Raw genomic sequence first — 22,379 nt, 5'->3', positions numbered from 1 at the left:
TGAGTGAAGTGCAAGACCCCAAGGGAATGCTTGAGTAACAAAAAATAGTTGATGAAATACTGAATCAAGAATCAAGTGAATTAAGGGGAAAGGAATAAGAGGTTGTAGCAGTCATACCCTTCAGGTGTATCAGGTGAAGGAAAAAGACAAGGAGGTCAGGGGATCACCGAGGGGACAAGGACAAAGAGAGGGAAGGAGGACACTCTGGAATAGGACAGCCAGAAAAAGACCAAAAGGAGCAAACACATCAGCTGTAGGTTTTTAAAGTGGATTTCAGCAGCCTGTGTTCTATGACCCTCTCTCTACAACAGAAGGGACAGAAGACACATAGGTTATAGGCACCCTTCAATTATTTAAACTTTTTTTAAGCAGTCATGAAGAAATACAGACATGACATTTGGAGACATACGATTATTTCTTAAAAAATAGTAATAATACTTTTCCTTAGGTGTTTTTGGTGCTTGAATGGCTCACCATGTTTATCTCCTCCCAGTGAAGGAAGAAATGGGCATCTATTATTAACCCCAGGTTGCAAGGAATGACATCACCAAGGCAACAAGAAAGCAAAAGGCTGAGAAAGGAAAAGGCAGCATGTTAACTAGATCACAGGACAGGATTTTTCAACCTCAGCACTACTGACATTTTGGACAGCATAATTATTTGTTGGGAGGTTGGGGCTTGATGGGGATGGGAAGAACCCATCCTGGGCACTGCAGACTGTTTAACAACCACTCTGCCCTCTACCCACTAAACTGCCAATAGCACCTGCCCAGTTGTGACCATCAAAAATGTCTCCAGACTTTGCTAAATGCAAAATCACCCCCAATTGAGCCCAGCTCTCAGAGTATGACTTACTTGTGCCATATGTAACTCTTTCCTCATTCTAATCCTCAAAACCCACCTAAAAATAATAAGGAGACTGACATATCTGTACTTTTGAAAACTAGCACTGGAGTGGCGATCAAAAAGTCAGCAGAAATAAGAAAAAAACTTCAGAATTCTAGTTAGATGCTATCCAACCTTAGTGTTTTTGCAGCAACTACATAGATATTTCATATTGACAAAAGACTAATTTATGTAAATTGGTTTTTGTTTATGTGATCGAGAAATGTAACCCATATGAAAAATTTTACCAGCTGCTGAAAGGAACTAGAAGGCTGAACCTTTTATTTCCTTGATCAAAAGGTGAGTTTCTTTCTTCCCGTCGTCTTTTAAGTGAAATAAAGACATAGTTTGAAAACACACCTGCCCATTTGGCTCAATAGTTGAGTCTTGTCTGGCTGTAGTGTAAAAATAGGCATTCCTCTGTCTGAACATGAAAATAGCACTTCCCCAACAAAAGCCAAAACTTTTAGAATGACAAAAAATGTTTACTTTCATAAAAAAGCCTTTTCCTCTAGTGTTTATTTGAGGATTGTGTAGGTGTCCTAGCAGAAGTAAGCAGGTATATAAGGCTCAGAGACAAGCCTGTGACAGCATGCTTCTTGCAGCAGCTGAGAGGAGCTTGTAATAGTCACAACTTTCTACGTGTTAGGTTGAGAATATACACTGGTGTAATGGATATCTTCCCCTTTTCATAAGTTGCAGTTATATTGAAATAATAATAATTATCAAACTAACTGTCTAATCTTTGTAGGACACTTTATATTCACTTATTCATTTGTTCATCCAACAAATCATTATTCAAAATCTACTGAGCAATGTTCTAGATATTTAAATATATTGGTGAACTAACAAAATAAATTAAAAATCTCTGCCCTTGTGGAGATTTTTAAAAATAAGATGGGCAGGCCGGATGCAGTGGTTCATACCTGTAATCCCAGCACTTTGGGAGGCTGAGGCAGGCGGATCACCTAAGGTCAAGAGTTCGAGACAAGCCTGGCCAACATGGTGAAACTTCATCTCTACTAAAAATACAAAAAAAAATTAGCTGGGCTTGGTGGCACATGCCTGTAGTCTCAGCTTCTCAAGGAGGCTGAGGCAGAAGAATCACTTGAACCCAGGAGGCAGAGGTTGCAGTGAGCCAAGATCATGCCACTGCACTCCAGCCTAGGCGACAGAGGAGGGAGACTCCATCTCAAAACTAAAAAAAAAAAAAAAGATGGACTGGGCGTGGTGGTTCACGCCTGTAATCCCAGCACTTTGAGAGGCCAAGGTGGGCAGATCACTTGAGGTCAGAAGTTCAAGACCAACCTGGCCAACATGGTGAAAGCCCATCTCTACTAAAAATACAAAAATTAGCTTGGTGGCACATGCCTGTAATCCCAGCTACTCAGGAGGCTGAGGCAGGAGAATCACTTGAACCCGGGAGGCGGAGCTTGCAGTGAGCCGAGATCGCGCCACTGCACTCCAGCCTGGGCGACAGAGCGAGACTCCGTCTCAAAAAAAAAAAAAAAAAAAAAAAAAACAGAATAAAATAAAAATAAGATATAGATATGTAGATAGGTATAGATGGATATAGATATATAGATATGTGTATACCGTTAGAAGGTTAGAAATGAAACAGAAGAAAATGAAACAGGGCAGTGTTGGCAAATTTTCTGAAAAGGGCCAGGTAGTAAATTGTTTAGACTTTGTGGGCCACGTTGTCTCTCAACTCTGCCATTGTTGGACAAAAGCAGTCATACTCAAGGTGTAAAATACAAGAACAACAACAACAAATGAGTTTGGCTATGTTCCAATAAAACTTTATTTACAAAAACAGGTGGTTAGAGGTCATAATTTGCCAACCCCTGAGATGTGGTAATGGGAATCAGGAGTTCAAGAGGGTCATCAATTTTAAATACAATGATCAAGTTGATAATATATTCAATCAAAAACTAGAAGGAGGTGAACAAGTCAAGCTTGTGGTTATATAGAGGAAGAGCATTCCAGGTTGATGGGCAGCCAGTGCAAAAGTCCTGTGGCAGCAATATGTCCAGTGCATTTTGGAGCTCAGCAAAGAGCTCTGTCTGGCTGAGGCAGAATGATGGGCAACCCTATTTCTAACCACCTCACTGGTATCACAATTCATTCTCTTCTTTCTTCCTTTCCACCGCACCCCCTTCTGTTAAATGAAATGTGTTATTACAATGAGTAAGGGCTCAGAAATAGGCTTTTTCCTGACCTAGGAAATGTAAGAGGCATTGATATGTTCTATTTTGTCCCCATTAAGTCCTTGGTTCAAATCAACACTGAGAACAGAGATGACAGATGAAGGCAAGAACGCCTAACTGCAGAGGTTTCCTCTAGCAACATTTTACCAACACATTCTAATCCTCAGCAAAGCCAGCAGAATGAAGGTTTCTGATCAGAAAAGCAACTATAAAATACTGCCTTATTCACTTGGCCTGTTTATTCCTGGAGTGTTTTTCAGAGGGAACTGGATGTAACTTTTTATAGGACCAGAAGGCAGGACTATAATTTCTAAATTGTCAATAAATCCATCTAGGAGCGAGTACTTTATAACTCCGGATCCTGATGTGCTGTGAAGGAAAAATACCTTGAGCCTTCAGATGCCAGCAGAGCAAAGCCAGTCTATGTTCTCAAGTCCACAGGCTCACCCACAAGGTGGAACAGTACACCTTGTGTCCAAGAGTGAGAACCCATGGGCGTGAGGGAGTCTTGGCACGGGTGGCATGGTGTGAAATCTGTTTTTATTTAATTCAAGATGGAGTCTGCTTATAATGCAATTTTGAATAACTTTTTATTTATTCCATCTTATTCTACAAAATATGTTTCTTATGAAAAGATAACATATCAAGGGATATAGGGTAAAACAAAAGCCTGGGTAAGATTAGCATGCATATAGAAACAGAACTATCATTTGACCCAGCAATCCCATTACTGGGTATATACCCAAAGGAATAGAAATCATTCTACCATAAAGACACATACATGCATATGTTCATTGCAGCACTATTTGCAAGAGCAAAGACATGGAATCAACCTAAATGCCCATCAGGGACAACAGATAGAATTTTTTTATTTTTTTAAAATTTTTTTTATTTTTATTTATTTATTTATTTTTGAGACAGAGTCCCCCTCTGTCACCCAGGCTGGAGTGCAGTGGTGCGACCTCGGCTCACTGCAAGCTCCACCTCCCAGGTTCACACCGTTCTCCTGCCTCAGCCTCCTGAGTAGCTGGGATTACAGGCACTCGGCAATTTTTGGTATTTTTAGTAGAGACGGGGTTTCGCCGTGCTAGCCAGGATGGTCTCGATCTCCTGACCTCGCGATCTGCCTGCCTCGGCCTCCCAAAGTGCTGGGATTACAGGCGTGAGCCACCACACCCGGCCAGATAGAATTTTTAAAAGTGTGGTACATATACACCGTGGAATACTATGTTGTTCTGTATGGAATACTATGCAGCCAAAAAAGAATGAGATCATGTCTTTTATGGGAACATGAATGGAGCTGGAGGCCATTATCCTTAGAAAACTAATACTGCATGTTCTCACTTGTAAGTGGGAGCTAAGGCCGGGCTCATTTGGGAGGCCGAGGCAGGCAGATCACGAGGTCAGGAGATCGCGAGACCATCCTGGCTAACACGGTGAAACCCCGTCTCTAGTGAGAAATACAAAAAAATTAGATGGTCCTGGTGGCGGTGCCTGTAGTACCAGCTATTCCAGAGGCTGAGGCAGGAGAATGGCGTGAACCTGGGAGGTGGAGCCTGCAGTGAGCCGTGATGGCGCCACTGTACTCCAGCCTGGGCGACAGAGGGAGACTCTGTTTCAAAAAAATAAAAAATAAAAATAAGCGGGAGCTAAATGATGAGAACTCATGGACACAAAGCGGGGAACAACAGACACTGGGGCCTACTTGAGAGTGGAGGGTGGGAGGAGGGAGAGGATCCGGAAAAATAACTACTGGGTAGTAGGCTTAGCATCCGGGTGACAAAATAATCTGTACACCAAACCCCCATGACACGAGTTTACCTATATAACAAACCTGCACATGGACCCCTGAACTTAAAATAAAAGTAAAAAAAAAAAAAAAAAAAAAAGATTAGCAAGCAGAAACGCCTATACAGGGCACCAAAACTTCACTCCCCACTCAAACCTTGCTCCACACTTTCCCCATCCACATAAAGTGCACTTTAGCTCCCTGGAATTCTTCCAGTTGCCAGAATGCAGGTCTTCTCCCCAGTAGGTGGTTTGTCTTCAGGTCAGGAATGCCAGCACCCCACGTCCTTTCCCTTAGGAAACTCACACCACCTCGGGCCCAAAGGGGACTTCTTCAAATGAAGTCCTGTCTTGTTATGTTCTCATAGCAAGGGCCCTTCCCTTCATAGCACTTTTCAGTTTGTGCATTTATCTGAGTAATAAATAAATATCTGTTTCTTCCTCTAAACTGGAAGCTTCGTGAGGACAGGATTCCTTCTCCTTTTGCTCCCCATCATATCTCCAGCAGCCAGCTGGCACATACAGGCACTCCGTACATACTGGTTGAATAAATGAAGCCTCCCAGCAGTCAAAGGAAAGAGAAAGGCATAATAAGTTAAAATATTTAGAAAGTCAATATATCAAGACAAACAGCTTTTCCTGCATTCTGAGTTTTAAGCAAAATTTCTCCCATGGGTCCTTAAAAACACAACATTGTATGAATTTGTAGACAACATCTTTATGTTGATATAATAATACATTTTATTCTTTAAATTTTTTTTATTTTTATTTTTATTTTTTGAGACAGAGTTTCACTCTTTTTTTTTTTTCTTTGAGACGGAGTCTCACTCTGTTACCCAGGCTGGAGTGCAGTGGTGCGATCTCGGCTCACTGCAACCTCCATCCCCCAGGTTCAAGTGATTCTCCTGCCTCAGCCTCCTGAGTAGCTGGGATTACAGGCGCCTGCCACCACACCCAGCTAATTTTTGTATTTTTAGTAGAGACAGGGTTTCATCGTGTTGGCCAGGCAGGTCTCGAACTCCTGACCTCAGGTGATCCACCCTCCTCGGCCTTCCAAAGTGCTGGGATCATAGGCGTGAGCCACCACGCCTGGCCTAATAACACATTTTAAACAGCTGCTTCTTAAAGCTTCCCTCAGTACAAAGATTTTGAGGGAGGCCAAATCACAATTCAGTAGAAATAATTCTACAGGACCCAAAGCAACATGATCCAGGAACACAGTTCTCTCAGGGCTCTGGTTTCATGCAAAGGTAAAACAATGTGAGAGAAATTGAGCGAGAGGGACTGCACATCCTTCAGGCCCTGCTCTGTAAGTATTTCTTCCAGTCAGGATTATGGTCTGATTGGACAGCTGAGAGGTGAAGGTTACAGTCTCTGTGAACACAGAAAGGGCAGATCCACATTCAGTCTTTGATCGTCAGCTGGAAAGGGAATGATAATTCAATTGACTATTGTTCAGGATGGAGCTTTCTTCATTCAGCTGGAGAAAGAATGAATCCTTGGTCTCATTCATTTAAGGATGACTGTGGTTCATACTCCCCTCTTGTGGCCACTTCCAAGTATACTGGCCTGTACCCAGGAGCCCAGTAAGGCAAAAGAGATATCAAATTCCTTTATATATGTTAGTTAACCTAGGAATTGCTCATTCTTTTTTTCCTTCTAGAATGTCAGACCAGTTTTTAGAAATTGGCAGATGTTGAACAGCATGTTAAAACGAGGGTCAATTGAACATATTAAATCTTCATTGGTCAATATTTTTAAATGTTTAAAAGGCTCAATATTTGGGCCAAAGAGGGTAGACAAATCACGCAAATGCATGAGAATCCTGATGGTTCCTTATACATTACCCTTCCTGAAGTATGTTTGCCTTCTCTCAATTTGGTTCTCTTCAAGTAACACATCCATAGATTTGGAATTTTTGGGGCATGTGGGAAGGAATGATCTGGTGAATGAAGCAATCAATAGAGTTGCAAATGCTCGTTTTACAAATATTTAAGTACTTGCCACTGTGGGGAATCAAGGTTATACAAGAAAATGATCCCTGGTGGGGCACAATGGTTCATGTCTGTAATCCCAGCACTTTGGGAGGCTCAGGCGGGAAGATCACTTGAGCTCAGGAGTTTGAGACCATCCTGACCAACATAGGGAGACACCCATCCCTGGAAAAAAAAATTTTTTTTTTAATTAGCCAGGCCTGGTGGCTTAAGCCTGTAGTCCCAGCTACTTGGAAGGCTGAGGTAGGAGGATCGCTTGAGCCTGGGAGGTCAAGGCTGCAGTGAGCCATGATTGGCCCATGGCACCCCAGCCTGGGTGACAGAGCAAGACCCTGAGGAAGGAAGGAAGGAAGGAAGGAAGGAAGGAAGGAAGGAAGGAAGGAAGGAAGAAAGGAGGGAAGGAAGGAAGAGAGAGAGAGAGAAGGAAAGAAAGAAAAAGAAAGAAAGGAAAGAAGGAAAGAAAAAGGAAAGGAGGAAGGGAGGAAGGAAGGATGGAAGGACAGAAGGAAGGAAGGGAAAGAAAGAAAGAAGGAAGGAAGAAAGAAAGAAAAAGAAAAGCAAGGAAAGAAAGGAAGGAAAGAAAGAAAAGAAAGAAAGGAAAGAAGGAAGGGAGGAAAGAAAGAAGGAAGGAAAGAAAAGAAAGGAAAGAAAGAAAGAAAAAAGAAAGAAAGAAAGAGAAGGAAGGAAGGAAAGAAAGAAAGAAAAAGAGAAAGAAAGAAAGAAAGAAAGAATCCCTGTTTGAAAATATTACCTAGTAAGGGATAGAGGACTCTGTATTACACAATGAAAAGTGAAAAATGCCAGAGAAAAAATTAAATGAATATGCTATTCCCCTATGACACAGGACAGAGCCAGAGATGGGAAGTGAAGGGCAAATGAGGGTGATGAGCCACTCCTTCCGAGCCAACTAGTCCTATCGCACTTACTCTGAGCAGAGTGTTCCAAGCACTTTATCAAAAATAATACGTTATTGAAGTTCAGAGAAAGAATAACCTCTTATCAGATATAGCAAAGAAGGATTCTTGGAAAGGAGACATCTAAAGTTCGACTTTGAAAGATTGGTAAGATTTAAACATGAAGGTTTCAGGCAGAAGAAGCCACCTTAGTCAAAGGGGTGAGGCAGAAAATTACAAAGCAAGTCAAGGAAAGGAGAAAAAGTTGATGTTCACATAAGTGAAGGGAAGATATTACATAAAGTGGCAGATGGCTTTAAAATGCCTGGCTCACGAGTTTAGAATTGACTTGGTAGGCAGTGGGAAGCTATTGAAAACTTTTAAGCAGGAGAGGAACATGATGTGAATTACACTTTGAGAGGGTGAAATTGTTTAAAATAGTGTTTAAGATAGATTGGGTTGGAAAGAGAAGGAAGTCTCTGGAACTGTGCTCAAAGCTTAGTGTTCAGTGGCCCAGCCCAGCTCACAGACCCGTTTTATTTGGCACAAAGACTATTGGTCAATATTTAATAATCCCATAAAATGTTAGATTTCTGGTTTATCTCTAAAACAGTAAAATGATCAGACAATGTTGGGCTGCCATTTCCCTGTGACAATAAAGCTACAAGAATTGAGTAGTGGCTGCCACCTTCAGATGGACTACATATTTTCCATTTCCCAAGTCCCATGCACCCCCTCTTGTCTTCCTAACACAAAGGCCATGTGTCAGCTGCCAGTCATCCCTGCCTGTGTTGGGAGAGTGTCGTTTTCTTACTTCGGGCTCTCTTCGTTAATTTCTGTGGCCTCCCTGGCCCTTGAGGGCAATTTGCATTTGTGAATGTGAGTCCAGAGGTAGGGAAAACAGTCAGATGTGAAGTGATTGGGGCTTTCATCAGGGATTTGAGCATAGGAATGAAAAAGGGCATGTGCAGGAAATATTTGTCCTGTGCTTTTACAGATCTCAACCAACTTTAGCACACAACATGAGAAGCGCTAACAACATGGACAAAAAGCTTATAATTATAAAGATTTTTACTGCATTTCCTCCAAAAAGTAACTGTAATGTATTCAAAAAGTTATTCTTCTGTGTTCTTTTATAAATGTTTGTAGAGTAATGAATGCTGTTATAAATATTATATCAAGTTCTTAGAAAACATTCATGACTCAGTTTCTCCAGCTATAAATTGTAATTGCCAATAAATTACCCCATAGTAAATTGTGTTTTTTTCAGGCATGAGATGTGTTTCAGTCAATTGGTGAGGATCATTAGCAAAAGGGCAAAATTGGTTCAGGGGTAGCTAGAATTCTATTCTTTTATATATAAAACACAGATACAGATAATAGTATATAAATAGATATACAGTGTATCTGGAGTATTAAAATTTCATGGTGGGAGGAGACATTTAGGAAAAAAATGTTCAAAAAGCTCCTTGGGGGAGTGACAATGAAAAGAAATTTTTAAGAAATACTGAGCTAGCGAGGACAGGCATTGTGCAAATCATTCATTTTTGTCTCATTTCAAGTTGCCAGCCAGTTAATGCCAATGTAGACTCTAAACAGTCCGAATTTGGCTCTCCTAACATTTGCTAGGGACAAAGCCTCAGCTGCATCCCTGACGTTGTACAATCAGACCACGCAAAATCTAACAAACCCATTGCTCCTTCACAAGGGAAATATCAACAAAAATACAAATACCGTTGCTCAAAACCAACAAGAAAACACAACCATTGGAGCAAATTTCCAGAATAGGCTTTGCGTCATTGCAGAAGCCGTACTTCTTAGTCTAAAACATCTTGCTCTGGGAACTGAACACTACAGCCAAGAAAACATCAGACATTTGGAGAAGAGCGGCGTTTGGCTAATAACAGCAAAGTGACCTCACCCATGAGAAGGCCCAAGTATAAACTTCTGTCTTGGTGAATAAGACGCAGCCTGCAAGTCAAATGCACAGAAATATAAAGTCCAGCTGCACCTCACTTGGACAAGAGATCTGTACACCAGGCGATTTGATACATTGGGTTCTGTGTCTATCCCAAGGTGAGGTCAGAATGAAAGAGTAGCTACATAGCTCACGCTGTTATTACCCAGCCAACCCAAATTCTCCCAAACTCAATGAGGGCTCTGTCTGAGAAAAGACAACGGCATAAAACTCAAGGGATTTATGTGAGCAGCTGCTGTGTTTGCATAGCTTGACTAAAGGGATATGTTTCACCCCTCTGCCTAAAAATCGTCATTCTTCACAGATAGTATTAGCAGTTCATGTGAAAAGAGGAGGCGTTCTATATCCTATTACAGAGGTTCCTTGACACAATCTTCAACAATATTCAGCTTTCTTTCTTTTTTTTTTATTTTATTATTATTATGCTTTAAGTTTTAGGGTACATGTGCACAATGTGCAGGTTAGTTACATACGTATACATGTGCCATGCTGGTGTGCTGCACCCATTAACTCGTCATTTAGCATTAGGTATATCTCCTAAAGCTATCCCTCACCCTCCCCCCACCCCACAACAGTCCCCAGAGTGTGAGGTTCCCCTTCCTGTGTCCATGTGTTCTCATTGTTCAGTTCCCACCTATGAGTGAGAATATGTGGTGTTTGGTTTTTTGTTCTTGCGATAGTTTACTGAGAATGATGATTTCCAATTTCATCCATGTCCCTACAAAGGACATGAACTCATCATTTTTTATGGCTGCATAGTATTCCATGGTGTATATGTGCCACATTTTCTTAATCCAGTCTATCATTGTTGGACATTTGGGCTGGTTCCAAGTCTTTGCTATTGTGAATAATGCCACAATAAACATACATGTGCATGTGTCTTTATAGCAGCATGATTTATAGTCCTTTGGGTATATACCCAGTAATGGGATGGCTGGGTCAAATGGTATTTCTAGTTCTAGATCCCTGAGGAATCACCACACTGACTTCCACAAGGGTTGAACTAGTTTACAGTCCCACCAACAGTGTAAAATTGTTCCTATTCTTCCACATCCTCTCCAGCACCTGTTGTTTCCTGACTTTTTAATGATTGCCATTCTAACTGGTGTGAGATGGTATCTCATTGTGGTTTTGATTTGCATTTCTCTGATGGCCAGTGATGGTGAGCATTTTTTCATGTGTTTTTTGGCTGCATAAATGTCTTCTTTTGAGAAGTGTCTGTTCCTGTACTTTGCCCGCATAAATGTCTTCTTTTGAGAAGTGTCTGTTCCTGTCCTTTGCCCACTTTTTGATGGGGTTGTTTTTTTATTTCTTGTAAATTTGTTTGAGTTCATTGTAGATTCTGGATATTAGCCCTTTGTCAGATGAGTAGGTGGCGAAAATTTTCTCCCATTTTGTAGGTTGCCTGTTGAGAAAAACAAGCAATGGGGAAACGATTCCCTATTTAATAAATGGTGCTGGGAAAACTGGCTAGCCATATGTAGAAAGCTGAAACTGGATCCCTTCCTTACACCTTATACAAAAATTAATTCAAGATGGATTAAAGACTTAAACGTTAGACCTAAAACCATAAAAACCCTAGAAGAAAACCTAGGCATTACCATTCAGGACATAGGCATGGGCAAGGACTTCATGTCTAAAACACCAAAAGCAATGGCAACAAAAGCCAAAATTGACAAATGGGATCTAATTAAACTAAAGAGCTTCTGCACAGCAAAAGAAACTACCATCAGAGTGAATATTCGGCTTTCTTATTGGCCTTCATCATCATCGCCATTATTATCATATATTGAACCCCAGTCTAGTCATGAATTGGGCAAAGCACTATGCAAACATCATCTCTTTTCCTCGCAGCTACCCTATTAGACAGGTTTTATTATCATCCTTATTGGACACATGAGGATAATGAGACACAGAGAGAGAGGTTAAGTAACTTGCCCAACATCACACAGCTAGGAAGCATCAGAGCTGGAACTTGAATTCAGGTCTTTCTGACTCATCAATTTTCTGCTATACTTCCTCCAGTAAGAGCAAGGATTTTAAATACACTCTCCTTCCTTAGAGGGCTTGATTGGTGTAATTTAGCTTGAGGAATAGAACTTATTTCTGGTAGTATTCAGTGGCATCAGTGATTAGCAAAACTCCCCAGGCCTTTTTTATGTCTTATGATAGCCTAGCACCTGATAGGGAGGTAGCATGAAGGATTAAAGGGTTAAGAAAACAACAGGCAGTGAACTTCAACTCCAAATGTCCTTCAATTTAGAATGTACCAATTCTGAATCAAAGCACTGGATATACATAACTCTTTGGGCTGGAACTCAGACGCACATGTCTAGCACTCTGGCAATAAACCTGGCAGTACATGTTCACAGCAAATACCATCAGGCTAGATTCTTTTGGATTTTTCCCTACAGAGTTTGGAGAGAGTATGGCCCTGCTTCTTTGATTTTAGAGTTTTGGCCCCCAAAACTTTGAGAAAGTAAAGTTCTATTGTCTTAAGCCAAACAGTTTATGGTAAGTTGTGATGGCAGCCCTTGAAAACCAATACAGATTTTGGTACTGAGAATGGGATACCACCATAACAAATTCCTAAAAATGTTGAAGTGGATTTGGAATTGGATAGTGGTGGTAGTGGGAAGAATTTTTAGACACTTTTTTTTTTTTCATTTTTTTGAGACTGAGTCTGGCTCTGTCACCCATGCTGGAGTTCAGCGGTGCAATCTTGGCTCCCTGCAACCTCCACCTCCCAGGTTCAAGCGATTCTCATGCCTCAGCCTCCCAAGTAGCTGGGATTACAGGTACATGCCACTGTGCCAGGCTAATTTTCATATTTTTAATAGAGATGGGTTTTCACCGTGTTGGCCAGGCTGGTCTCCAACTCCTGAGCTCAAATGATCCACCCACCTCGGCCTCCCATATGCTGAGATTATAGGCGTGAGCTACCACTCCCAGCCTAGACACATGGTTTCAAAGAGCCTAGATTGCCTTGAAAAGATTGTTGGTAGAAATGTGGACGTTAGAGGAGATTCCAAGAAGGGCTCAGAAAGAAGTAAGGAGAACTGTAGATAAATAGTCTATCATCTTAGAGAACATGTATATTGTCACAAACAGAATGTTGGTAGAAATATAAATGTTAAGGTGCTTCTGGTGAGGACTCAGAGGAAATGATGAACATGTTATTTGACACTGGCAGGAAGGCGATTCTTGTTATAAAATGGCAGGAGCTTGACTGAATTATGTTCTACTGTTGGGTGGAAAGCAGAACTCATAAGTGATGAACTTGGATATTGAACTGATGAGATTTCCAAACACAGTGTGGAAAATGTGGCCTGGTTTTCTCTTGCTGTTTATAGTAGAAAATGAGAGGAAAGAGATAATTGGAGGAAGAAACTATTAAGCAACACAGAACTTGATGACTTTGGAAATTCTCAGCCTATCCAGAATGCAAATGGCGAGAAAGCATGCTCTGGGAAGAACACCAAGAATCTGGCTAAACAGCCTTTTGTTATAGAGATTAGGTATGCGAGTGTGACCCATGGATTCAGTCAACCTTCTCAGCAGGAGCCAGAAATACAAGTGGGTTTATCCAGGAAAAATCTGTGCAGGACCTTCTTGTCTGATGGCCCAGATCCCCATGAATTGCATAGGAAACCAATAATGTTTTTAAGAATGTTATATCAGCAGAAATACTGCCAACCTGGGCTTCAAGAAACAGAGGCAGGATAAAATGAAGGCTGTAGGGCTTTCAAAATTCTATATGACTGCGAACATGTGTTATCCATCAAGGAAAAGAAAAAATGATTCCTGCTGGGCACAGTGGCTCACATGTGTAATCCCATCACTTTGGGAGGCCAAGGCAGGCAGATTGCTTGAGCCCAGGAGTTCGAGACCAGCCTGGGCAACATGGTGAAACCCCATCTTTACTAAAAACACAGCAATTCGCCAGGTACCATGGGACACACCTGTAGTCTCAGCTACTCCAGAGGCTGAGGTGGGAGGATCACTTGAACCTGGAAAGCGGAGGTTGCAATAAGCCAAGATCATGCCACTGCACTCCAGCCTGGGTGACAGAGTGAGATCCTGCCTCATTAAATAAATAAATAAATAAAAATAAAAACGTGTCAATTGAGGAAAATGATGAGACAAGTCTCAATAATTTTAGGAGATTTATTTACTGAAGTTAAGGACGCGCCCGGGAGATAGGTCTATGCTTTTCTCTGAAGATGATTTTGAGGGCTCCAAATTTAAAGGGGAAAGGGTGGGATATTGAGAAGCACACAGTTTTCATGTAAGAGGGGTTAGGGAAAAATCGTCATTTATGCCTTTTCCTGGCTCCGTGAATCTACATTTTTTTACATAAGATGACATAAACAAAAAGGGCAGAGGAAAAATGTGGAGAATCTGCATTTTATATCAGATAACACAGACAAAATGGACAAAATGGGGTCAGGGAACAGTCAGATAAGCATTTGTGTCTGGTGGGCCAGAGCGGCTGCACCTGTAAAGATAAGCTATCAATTTGCATTGCCATGGTAAAGTTATAAGAGCTCACTATGAATTTCCTTGTGGGCAAAATATAAGGCGGGCAAGTAGCTTTTCATCTTGTAGTCATCTTATTTAGGAACCAAAACGGGGAGGCAGGTTTGCGTGACCCAGTTCCCAGCTTGACTTTTCCCTTGTAAATGAGTTTGAGGTCCCAAAATTTAATTTCCTTTCACACATGAATAAATGACTCCTGTAATAGGCTGAATTGTGTCTCCTCAAAATTCATATGTTAAAATACCTCAGAATGTGACTGTATTTAGAGATAAGGCTTTTAAAGTAACTAAGGTAAAGTCAAGTAATAAGAGTGGTCCCTAATCCACAATGACTGGTGTCCTTATAGGAAGGGATTAGAATACAGATACACACAGGAGAAGGACCACGTGAGGGCACAGCAAGGTGGTTATCTGCAAGCCAAGGAGAGAGGCCTGGGGAGAAACCAACCCTCCTGACACCTTGACCGTGGATTTCCAGCCTCTAGAACTGGGAGGAAAATAAATTTCTTCTGTTTAAGCCACTCAGCCTGTGGTATTTTCCTATGGCAGCTCTAGCAAAGTAATACAACTCAGAAGATAGTTCAGGAACCGGTGGGGTTCCTGCAGGCCCCGAGGGCAGAGCCTCTGTGGGCCAAAGAGCAGCGCACTGAGCCACAGAGGATTATTCTCAGGCCTGAAATATGATGGAATTTGGCCTGCTCTGTTTTGAACTTGCTTGGAACAAATGACCCTTGTCCACTTATGTATTCCTTCCATTTTCTCCATTTCAGAATGAAACTGTTTATACTATGCCATTGTATTTGGGGAGAGGTAACTGGTTTTCTAGTTTCATAGATGAGGAATCAGGATAAATCATACCAAGAAACTCACATACACCTGATTTAGATGATTTAGATGATGATATTTAGGACTTTTTTGACTCGATGGTATTTAAATGAGATTTGGAATTTAGAGTTAATGCCAGAATAGGTTCAGAAATTTGAAATGGGTTAAGAATGGGATGGATGTATTCTGCATGTGGAAAAGACATGAATTTTGGGGGACCAGAGAATGGACTATAATGTGTTGAATTGCTCCCCAAAAAGGTATGTTCAAGTCTTCATCCTTCATACCTGTGAGTGTGAGCTTATTTGAAAATAGGGTCTTTGCAGATGTAATCAAGTTAAGATGAGGTCACATTGGATTACGGTAAACCCTAAATCCAATGACTGGTGTCCTCACAAGAAGAGGGCACACAGAGATTCACAGGAGACCCACAGGGAAAGAAGGCCATGAGAAGAGGGAAGCAGAGACTGGTGTGATGTGGCTATGAGCCAAGAAATACCAGGTGTTTCTGGAAGCCACCCAGTGGAAGTCAGGAAGAGGCAAGAAAGTATTCTTCCCTATGGCATTGGGATGCAGCAGGTGCCTGCTGACACCTTGATTTCAGACCTTTAGCCTCTAGAACTTCAAGAAAATACATTTCTGTTGTTTTAAGCCACCCGGTTTGTGGTAATTTGTTATGACACCCCAGGAAACTAATGCAAACCTCTTGTGGCTCTATAGAACCACGTGATTGTACGGCACTAAGATAATCTAACCCTTTATATTTCTGTTATCCCAGTTGTCTCAATTATTTGTGTCTTTATAGGGCTGCCTCTTATTTTTGCCCTAATTTTCTCTCCCTTCCCCCCTTTATGTCTCATATCTGCCCCGCCATGCTTTTCTTAAAACTTTGCTCTGCCCCTTCTATCTTCTTTTCTTCCTTTTTCCTAATACTTTTTTTCTCAACAGGGTCTCCTTCCATTCCTGATGAAAATCTATTTTCTGGTTCTCTTGCCTATACAGGGTCCATCCTCTGGATGGGAGGAATATATCTCCCCATCCCACTGAAGTCAGCTGTGGTCAAATGACTTATGTTGATCAATGAAATGTAGGCAGAAATGATAAGTATTACACCCAGGCAGAAGCTTCACAAACCAAGCATATTTTGCTGTATCTGTTTTTCTTCTGCCAAGGGAATTGGTCCATCAGCCTACACTCCAGAGTAAAGACATGTAACAGAATTGCAGCAGACCTGCAATAAACATGTGGCAAGAATAGAAAAAAAAAAAAAAAAAATTTGTTGTTGTAAGCATCTGATATTTGGGGATTACTTGTTACTACAGCATAACATGTTCTTCTTACACTCCCTAACATTCAATGAGAAAACTTTCCAGATCTCCCTTTTATCTAACGAATAAAGATCAAACTGCTTAGCCTGATATCTAAAATCCACTAGTCCTGGCTGGGCACCGTGGCTCATGCCTGTAATCCCAGCACTTTGGGAGGCCGAAGCAGATCACCTGAGGTCAGGAGTTCAAGACCAGCCTGGCCAACGTGGTGAAAAAATACAAAAATTAGCCAGGCGTGGTGGCACATGCCTGTAATCCCAGCTACTTGGGAGGTTAAGGCAGGAGAATCGCTGGAACCCAGGAGGCAGAGGTTACAGTGAGCCGAGATTGGGCCACTGCAATCCAGCCTGGGCAACAGCGTGAGACTCTGTCTCAAAAAAAAAAATAAAAATAATAAAATAAAATCCACTAGTTCTAACCTATCTTTCTCCTTTTAGTTTCACTTATTTTGCTTCAAAATTTATTACTAAAAAAAGCAATTAATTACATTACACATTATATTTAATTTTGTTAAATATATAATATGTAGTGTAATTTCGTGAAATATAATGTGTAATGTATAAACATAATGTGTAATGTGTAACATAATAATGTCCACATTATATTTAACAAAATATTGTGCACATTTTGCTACTGTCTTACTCGTTAATTGCTCTCTGTGTATCAAGCATATGCCTAAGACCAAATAGAGGGTATGACTAAACCCATAGAAGGGCTGGCCTGGGAAAGGATAGCTAGAATAAACTCCTGCAAGAGTCCATAGTCAGAAAATGACCCAGAGGGTTAATAATCAACACAGAACTGAGAGATCTGAAATGGTTCAGTGTCAAGTTATGATGGTACTGTGGGCGTAAGGAAATTCCACAGGCAGAGATCAGTAACTCACCTGGAATTGAGACCTCAAGATGGGTACCAGAAGCAAGACCCACAGAGAACTAAATATCAAGGTATTAAAAACATAATGGGGAAAATATTTTAAATGTAATGGGGTGTTATGGGCTGAATTATTTCCCCCAAAATTCATAAATTGAAGTTCTAACCCCCATTGTCACTATATTTAGAGACAGAGCCTTTAAAGAGGTAAATTAAGGTTAAATGAAGACGTAAACGTGAGGATCTAATCCAACAGCACTGGCGTCCTTATAAAAAGAGGCAGAGACACCAGAAGCACACATGCCCAGGGGAAGGACTGTGTGAGGACACAGTGAGAAAGTGACCATCCACAAGCCAAGGAGAGAGGCCTCAGGAGAAACCAACCCTGCTGGCACCTTGATCTTGGACTTCCAGCCTCCAGAACTGTGAGAAAATTAATTTCTGCTGTTTAAGCCACCCAATTTGTGGTATTTTGTTACGCCAGCCCTAGGAAACTAATACACTGGGTAAGCAAGGAAGAGGGTCCTACAGGCCAGGTCCTGGCCAAGATCAATACAGACACTCTGTTTTTACTGCAGCTTTTTCACTCACCCATACTTACCTCCTTCCTGGGGATCTCCACTATTCCAAAAGAATCATGTGACCTTCTGACAATGAGCGTATGCCTTGGCTCTTGGACTCCTAATAGGCAGGAACTACATTTCTTTCATATCACCCAGAGGCTTCTGCTATATGTAACAAAGAAGTTCTGTATATGCTTGAGGATTAATTAACGTGTTCTCTGCTCCTTCCCCTGAATTAGGGGTTTTTAACTTCATAGAATCCCTGAGAGGATACTGGGGGGGGGGTTCATAGATGGGTTTTAGGAGCTTGCCCACAGCTTTCATCAGATTCTCAAAGGGAATCCTAACACTAAAAGGTAAAAAAAAAGAAAAAAGAAAATCCACTTAGATATTGACATCTGTCACATCCTCTGACCAACACTGATGTTACGTCTCTTCATGTACAGTAACATAATGAGCTTTTTGTCAAACTTTTCCCAACCCATTTGGACGTCTCATACGTTTTCTAAATCTGATCTATAGCTCCATCTGTTAGGTGAGTATTGTTGCAGGTTCATTGTCCTCAGCTTTCTGAACTGTAAACTATTTTAGAAAAAACAGCTTCAGAAACAATGAGAGTTTGAATATCTGCCAACAAACATTTCCAAATAAAGCTATACTGAAAAGACACCGCGAATTCAAAGGCCTTTTTTAATTCATTTTTCTCTCTTGTTTTGTTATAAGAAATACAGTGGGTCTTTATTAATCATGTTATAAATTAATAAGACCTCCAATAAAACTGAAAGTCAAAATTCTCAAGCTTTGCCACCTACAAATGAACTCTCTAGGTACCTATTTACATTTAAGAGATGAATCCAGTTTGCTTTAAGTAATTACTTTTTAGGTTAACACAGAGTTACATAAGAAAATTTATTTTGATCATTTTACAGAAGCATAAAATATCAATTTTAGCAGAAAAAAATTTTAGTCGGGTAACTTTTTTTCCAGAGCCCTTTAAATGAAATTTTTTTGTACATTCTCGTTGAATTGATGTAATCACCTGAAATCAATCTTACAAAGCCATCTTAAATAAATGGGGAATGCTTGTTAGAATAAGAAGTTAATATTTTGGGTCCCCAAGAAAATTTTCTTTAGCCAACTAAGGCCAAATCCTCAGAAATGCTTTTCTTACATATTCTGCAATAGTCTCACTGCTCCTGCGCCCCTTGGGAGACTTGGAAAAATGGTCTGTGTCTTCCACACTTCTCAGAGCAGATGTGCACAGAGGATATGCACACCAGGGAGAAGCATGGTCAAACACTGCCCACCCCTCTATCCTTCCTCCGAGGAGATTGCTCAACCCCTAGACCTTGGCTAAGGAAAAACATCCTATTGTCTGAGGCAAAAAGACATCAAGTCCTTTCATCCTGTCCTGGGAAAGGCGGTTTGGAACAAGTTATCCTGATTCTAGAGATGTGAGATTGTTCCCAGCTGCACCGTGACTTGTTTTTGGCTCCTAGGCAAAGTGCCCAGTTTCCTCTGCTCCCAAATTTCTCCAACTGCAAAGTAGAGATAATCCTTGTTACCTTTTTCTTGCAGTGTTCTGAAAATAAATAGGGCAAATAATTCTAAAGTGTTTTGAGAGATTTGGCTGAGGGCATATTTGCCTAGAATTGTAGGTGGGGGTTTTTGGTTTATTTTGGTTTTATTTTGTTTTTGTCAGTGTTTTTGCTTTTGGCCAGACGTTGGCATGCATTTAGAAAATCTAAATTAAATTAAATTAAATTATAATTATTCATCTGATGATAATGGAACATTTACAGGATGCAAAGCACTGTGCTAGGCACCAGGAAAATGCAGAAAGGGCACATCCCCTTCCTTCAAGGAGTTTACAGCTTGCTCAGAAGCAGGTATGATATATATATGTGTCTATATCACATAATAGAGGGATTATAGATAAGTTACACAAGTGTGGCTGTCAGCCATGGTAGCTGATTTGGAATCCCATCCTGTAAGTTACAGTTGGAGACCCTAGAAAAAACACCCTTACTAAGCTTTGGTTTCCTCTTATGTAAATGATAATAGCTAACATTTATTGAGTGTCTGCTACGTGGCAGGGGTGTTCTATGAAGTTTATCATATTAACTAACTTAAAACTCAGAACAATTGCCGAGATAGATATTATCATCATTTCCATATGTATATCCCTGTCTTATAGATAAAAGCACTGATGCTTTAAAGAGGTTATATAACTTGTCCCGGGTCATAGTTAGGAACTGGTGAAGATAGGATGCAAATCCAAGCTGGCTGGCCTCAAATTCTGCCAATCCAACCACTGTATGACACTACCCCTCAAATGGGAACACAGTAAAACTTACCATGCGTAGTGAGGATCAACTGATAATAACGCATAAAAAGCTGTTAGCACAGTGTCTGACACATAATAAATGTGTGATAAATGTAGAAGTAGCAGTAGAAGAGATTAGACACACATACAAACAACCAGAATCCCGGGCCAAAAATAAGTGCACACCTCCATTCTTTTTATGGGAAACCTCCTTCTTAGAGACCAACCATTATAACCATGGAGTTACAGTGGAGAGCTGTGTTGAGGGGAGAACTGCAACATTTCTGAATCAGCATACAAGTGATCTATAATATAAGGAGCAATCATTTTTATATATGTCCATTTCCAAATCTCATTCAAAGAAGGTTAAGGTATCTGAAGTACCCTTCTATTAAAATTCAGACTGTATTTGCTAGAACAATTTCCAATTGAGCAACGTAAAAATGCATCTGCTGCCATTTCTCTTCTTCCCTCCTTTAATGCCTACTCCCCAATTTCCTTTAGAAAGAAACAACAGCATGGAGTTTCTTTTCAAGGTCTTAAAATAAAAATCTCCAAAAAAGGGATGCTGCTTATAAAACCTTTCAGAGTTGTTTGAAAAAGAAAAAAAAATGCATAAAGAGCCAAGTGCTTATATTCTGGCCAAGTTATGAGGCTCTGAGAACAAGAGCTTGAGGGGAAGACTGTTAACCCCATCCACGCCACCAGAATTAGCTCTTTCCCTTTTGGTTTGCAAGCACTGCCTATAAAGCCCTCGCATGAGAGGCCAGCCTGCTAGGGAAATCCAGGAATCTGCAACAAAAACGATGACAGTCTGAAATACTCTCTGGTGCCAACCTCCAAATTCTCGTCTGTCACTTCAGACCCCCACTAGTTGACAGAGCAGCAGAATTTCAACTCCAGTAGACTTGAATGTGCCTCTGGGCAAAGAAGCAGAGCTAACGAGGAAAGGGATTTAAAGAGTTTTTCTTGGGTGTTTGTCAAACTTTTATTCCCTGTCTGTGTGCAGAGGGGATTCAACTTCAATTTTTCTGCAGCGGCTCTGGGTCCAGCCCCTTACTTAAAGGTAAGTTGTAATAAATTTACGGCATTATCTAATTGCATTTGTTAAGCTGATTTGCGTGATCTGATAAAGCTGTCAAATATTTTTGCCTAAATAATACAAAGCCATTTATTTACCAAAAAAAGTTTTGTGTGATTTACAGAAAAGATACTTAATAGAGAATTTTACCATTTGTATTCATGTTTTCTTGTTTCCTGCGAAATTAAATAGCAAGTACTAATAAATGATGGTGATTTTAGTGAAGACCAAGAATAGAAATGTGGAACTGTTGATCGCCTCAGTAGCATTCAGATCTTAGTGAAGCCTGAATCCTGAAATGTGTTTTGTAGAAGTACTTTATTACATATATGAAATAAACTATAAAGAAGGTAGTTTTTTAAAAAAAATTTCAAATCAAATAATTTGTATGTTTTCCATGTTTAAATTATCTAAAGTTATTCAATCTCCTGAGCCTAACAGCAATGTAGAAACGGAACTTTTTGCTTTTCCAAAAGGTAGGAAAATTTCTCCTTTTATACTATATTCTTGTTTGATTATTTTTAAGTTATTGCGATTATTTTCCCTTTCTTGGTTCCCTTTTACAGGTTTATAACTAATTATTTTTTGCCTCCTACTATCATTTGTTAAGATGCTCACACATAGACCTAAAATTTCTCTAATTCTTGATAATGTCTTATTTACAAAAGCAAAAATGAGAGAGGAGAATTAAAGAGCTAAAGAGATTATGGTAACTCATATTATAATGTACTACCATTTCTGGCTCTCTTTTCTAAAATAAAGCAATAATGTAGGTTGTGCTTATTCATCCTTCCCAGGTATTAAAGGTCACTCTGCAAGAGAAAAAAAGAAAAGAAAAGAAAAGAAAAAAAACATGCTTTTAACTGCAGATCAATACTGTTGAAACAGTACACCAAGAGGTACTGCAGAAAGAGTATCTCTTTTGCACTGCCTTTAATCTGCAAAGAGGTTAAATATGTCACCTTGGCATTGTATCTGAGCTCTCCTCTGGCCCAGGGCCTAAGCACATTGAATAGAAATGTTCACTCAGTGCAAGTCAGCAGAAATCTTTTTTTTTTTTATTCTCCCCTTTCTCGTAGACACCAGCTTTTTTCAGT

General features: G+C 40.4%; 1 protein-coding gene across 1 annotated transcript in view; it reads left to right on the top strand.

The window, feature by feature from the left end:
- The first annotated feature begins 21,183 nt into the window (after window positions 1–21,183).
- SPARCL1 (SPARC like 1) overlaps window positions 21,184–22,379 on the top strand; it is a 54,320-nt gene continuing 53,124 nt past the window's right edge. Inside the window, 1 exon segment of the mRNA NM_001098566.1 lies at window positions 21,184–21,267. The gene's annotated coding sequence lies outside the window, so the exon portion shown is untranslated.

Source organism: Pan troglodytes, chromosome 3, assembly GCF_028858775.2.
Source record: "Pan troglodytes isolate AG18354 chromosome 3, NHGRI_mPanTro3-v2.0_pri, whole genome shotgun sequence".
Classification (NCBI taxonomy): domain Eukaryota; kingdom Metazoa; phylum Chordata; class Mammalia; order Primates; family Hominidae; genus Pan; species Pan troglodytes.
Note: the sequence above shows the minus strand (reverse complement) of the source record. Positions and strands in the feature narration are given on the sequence as shown.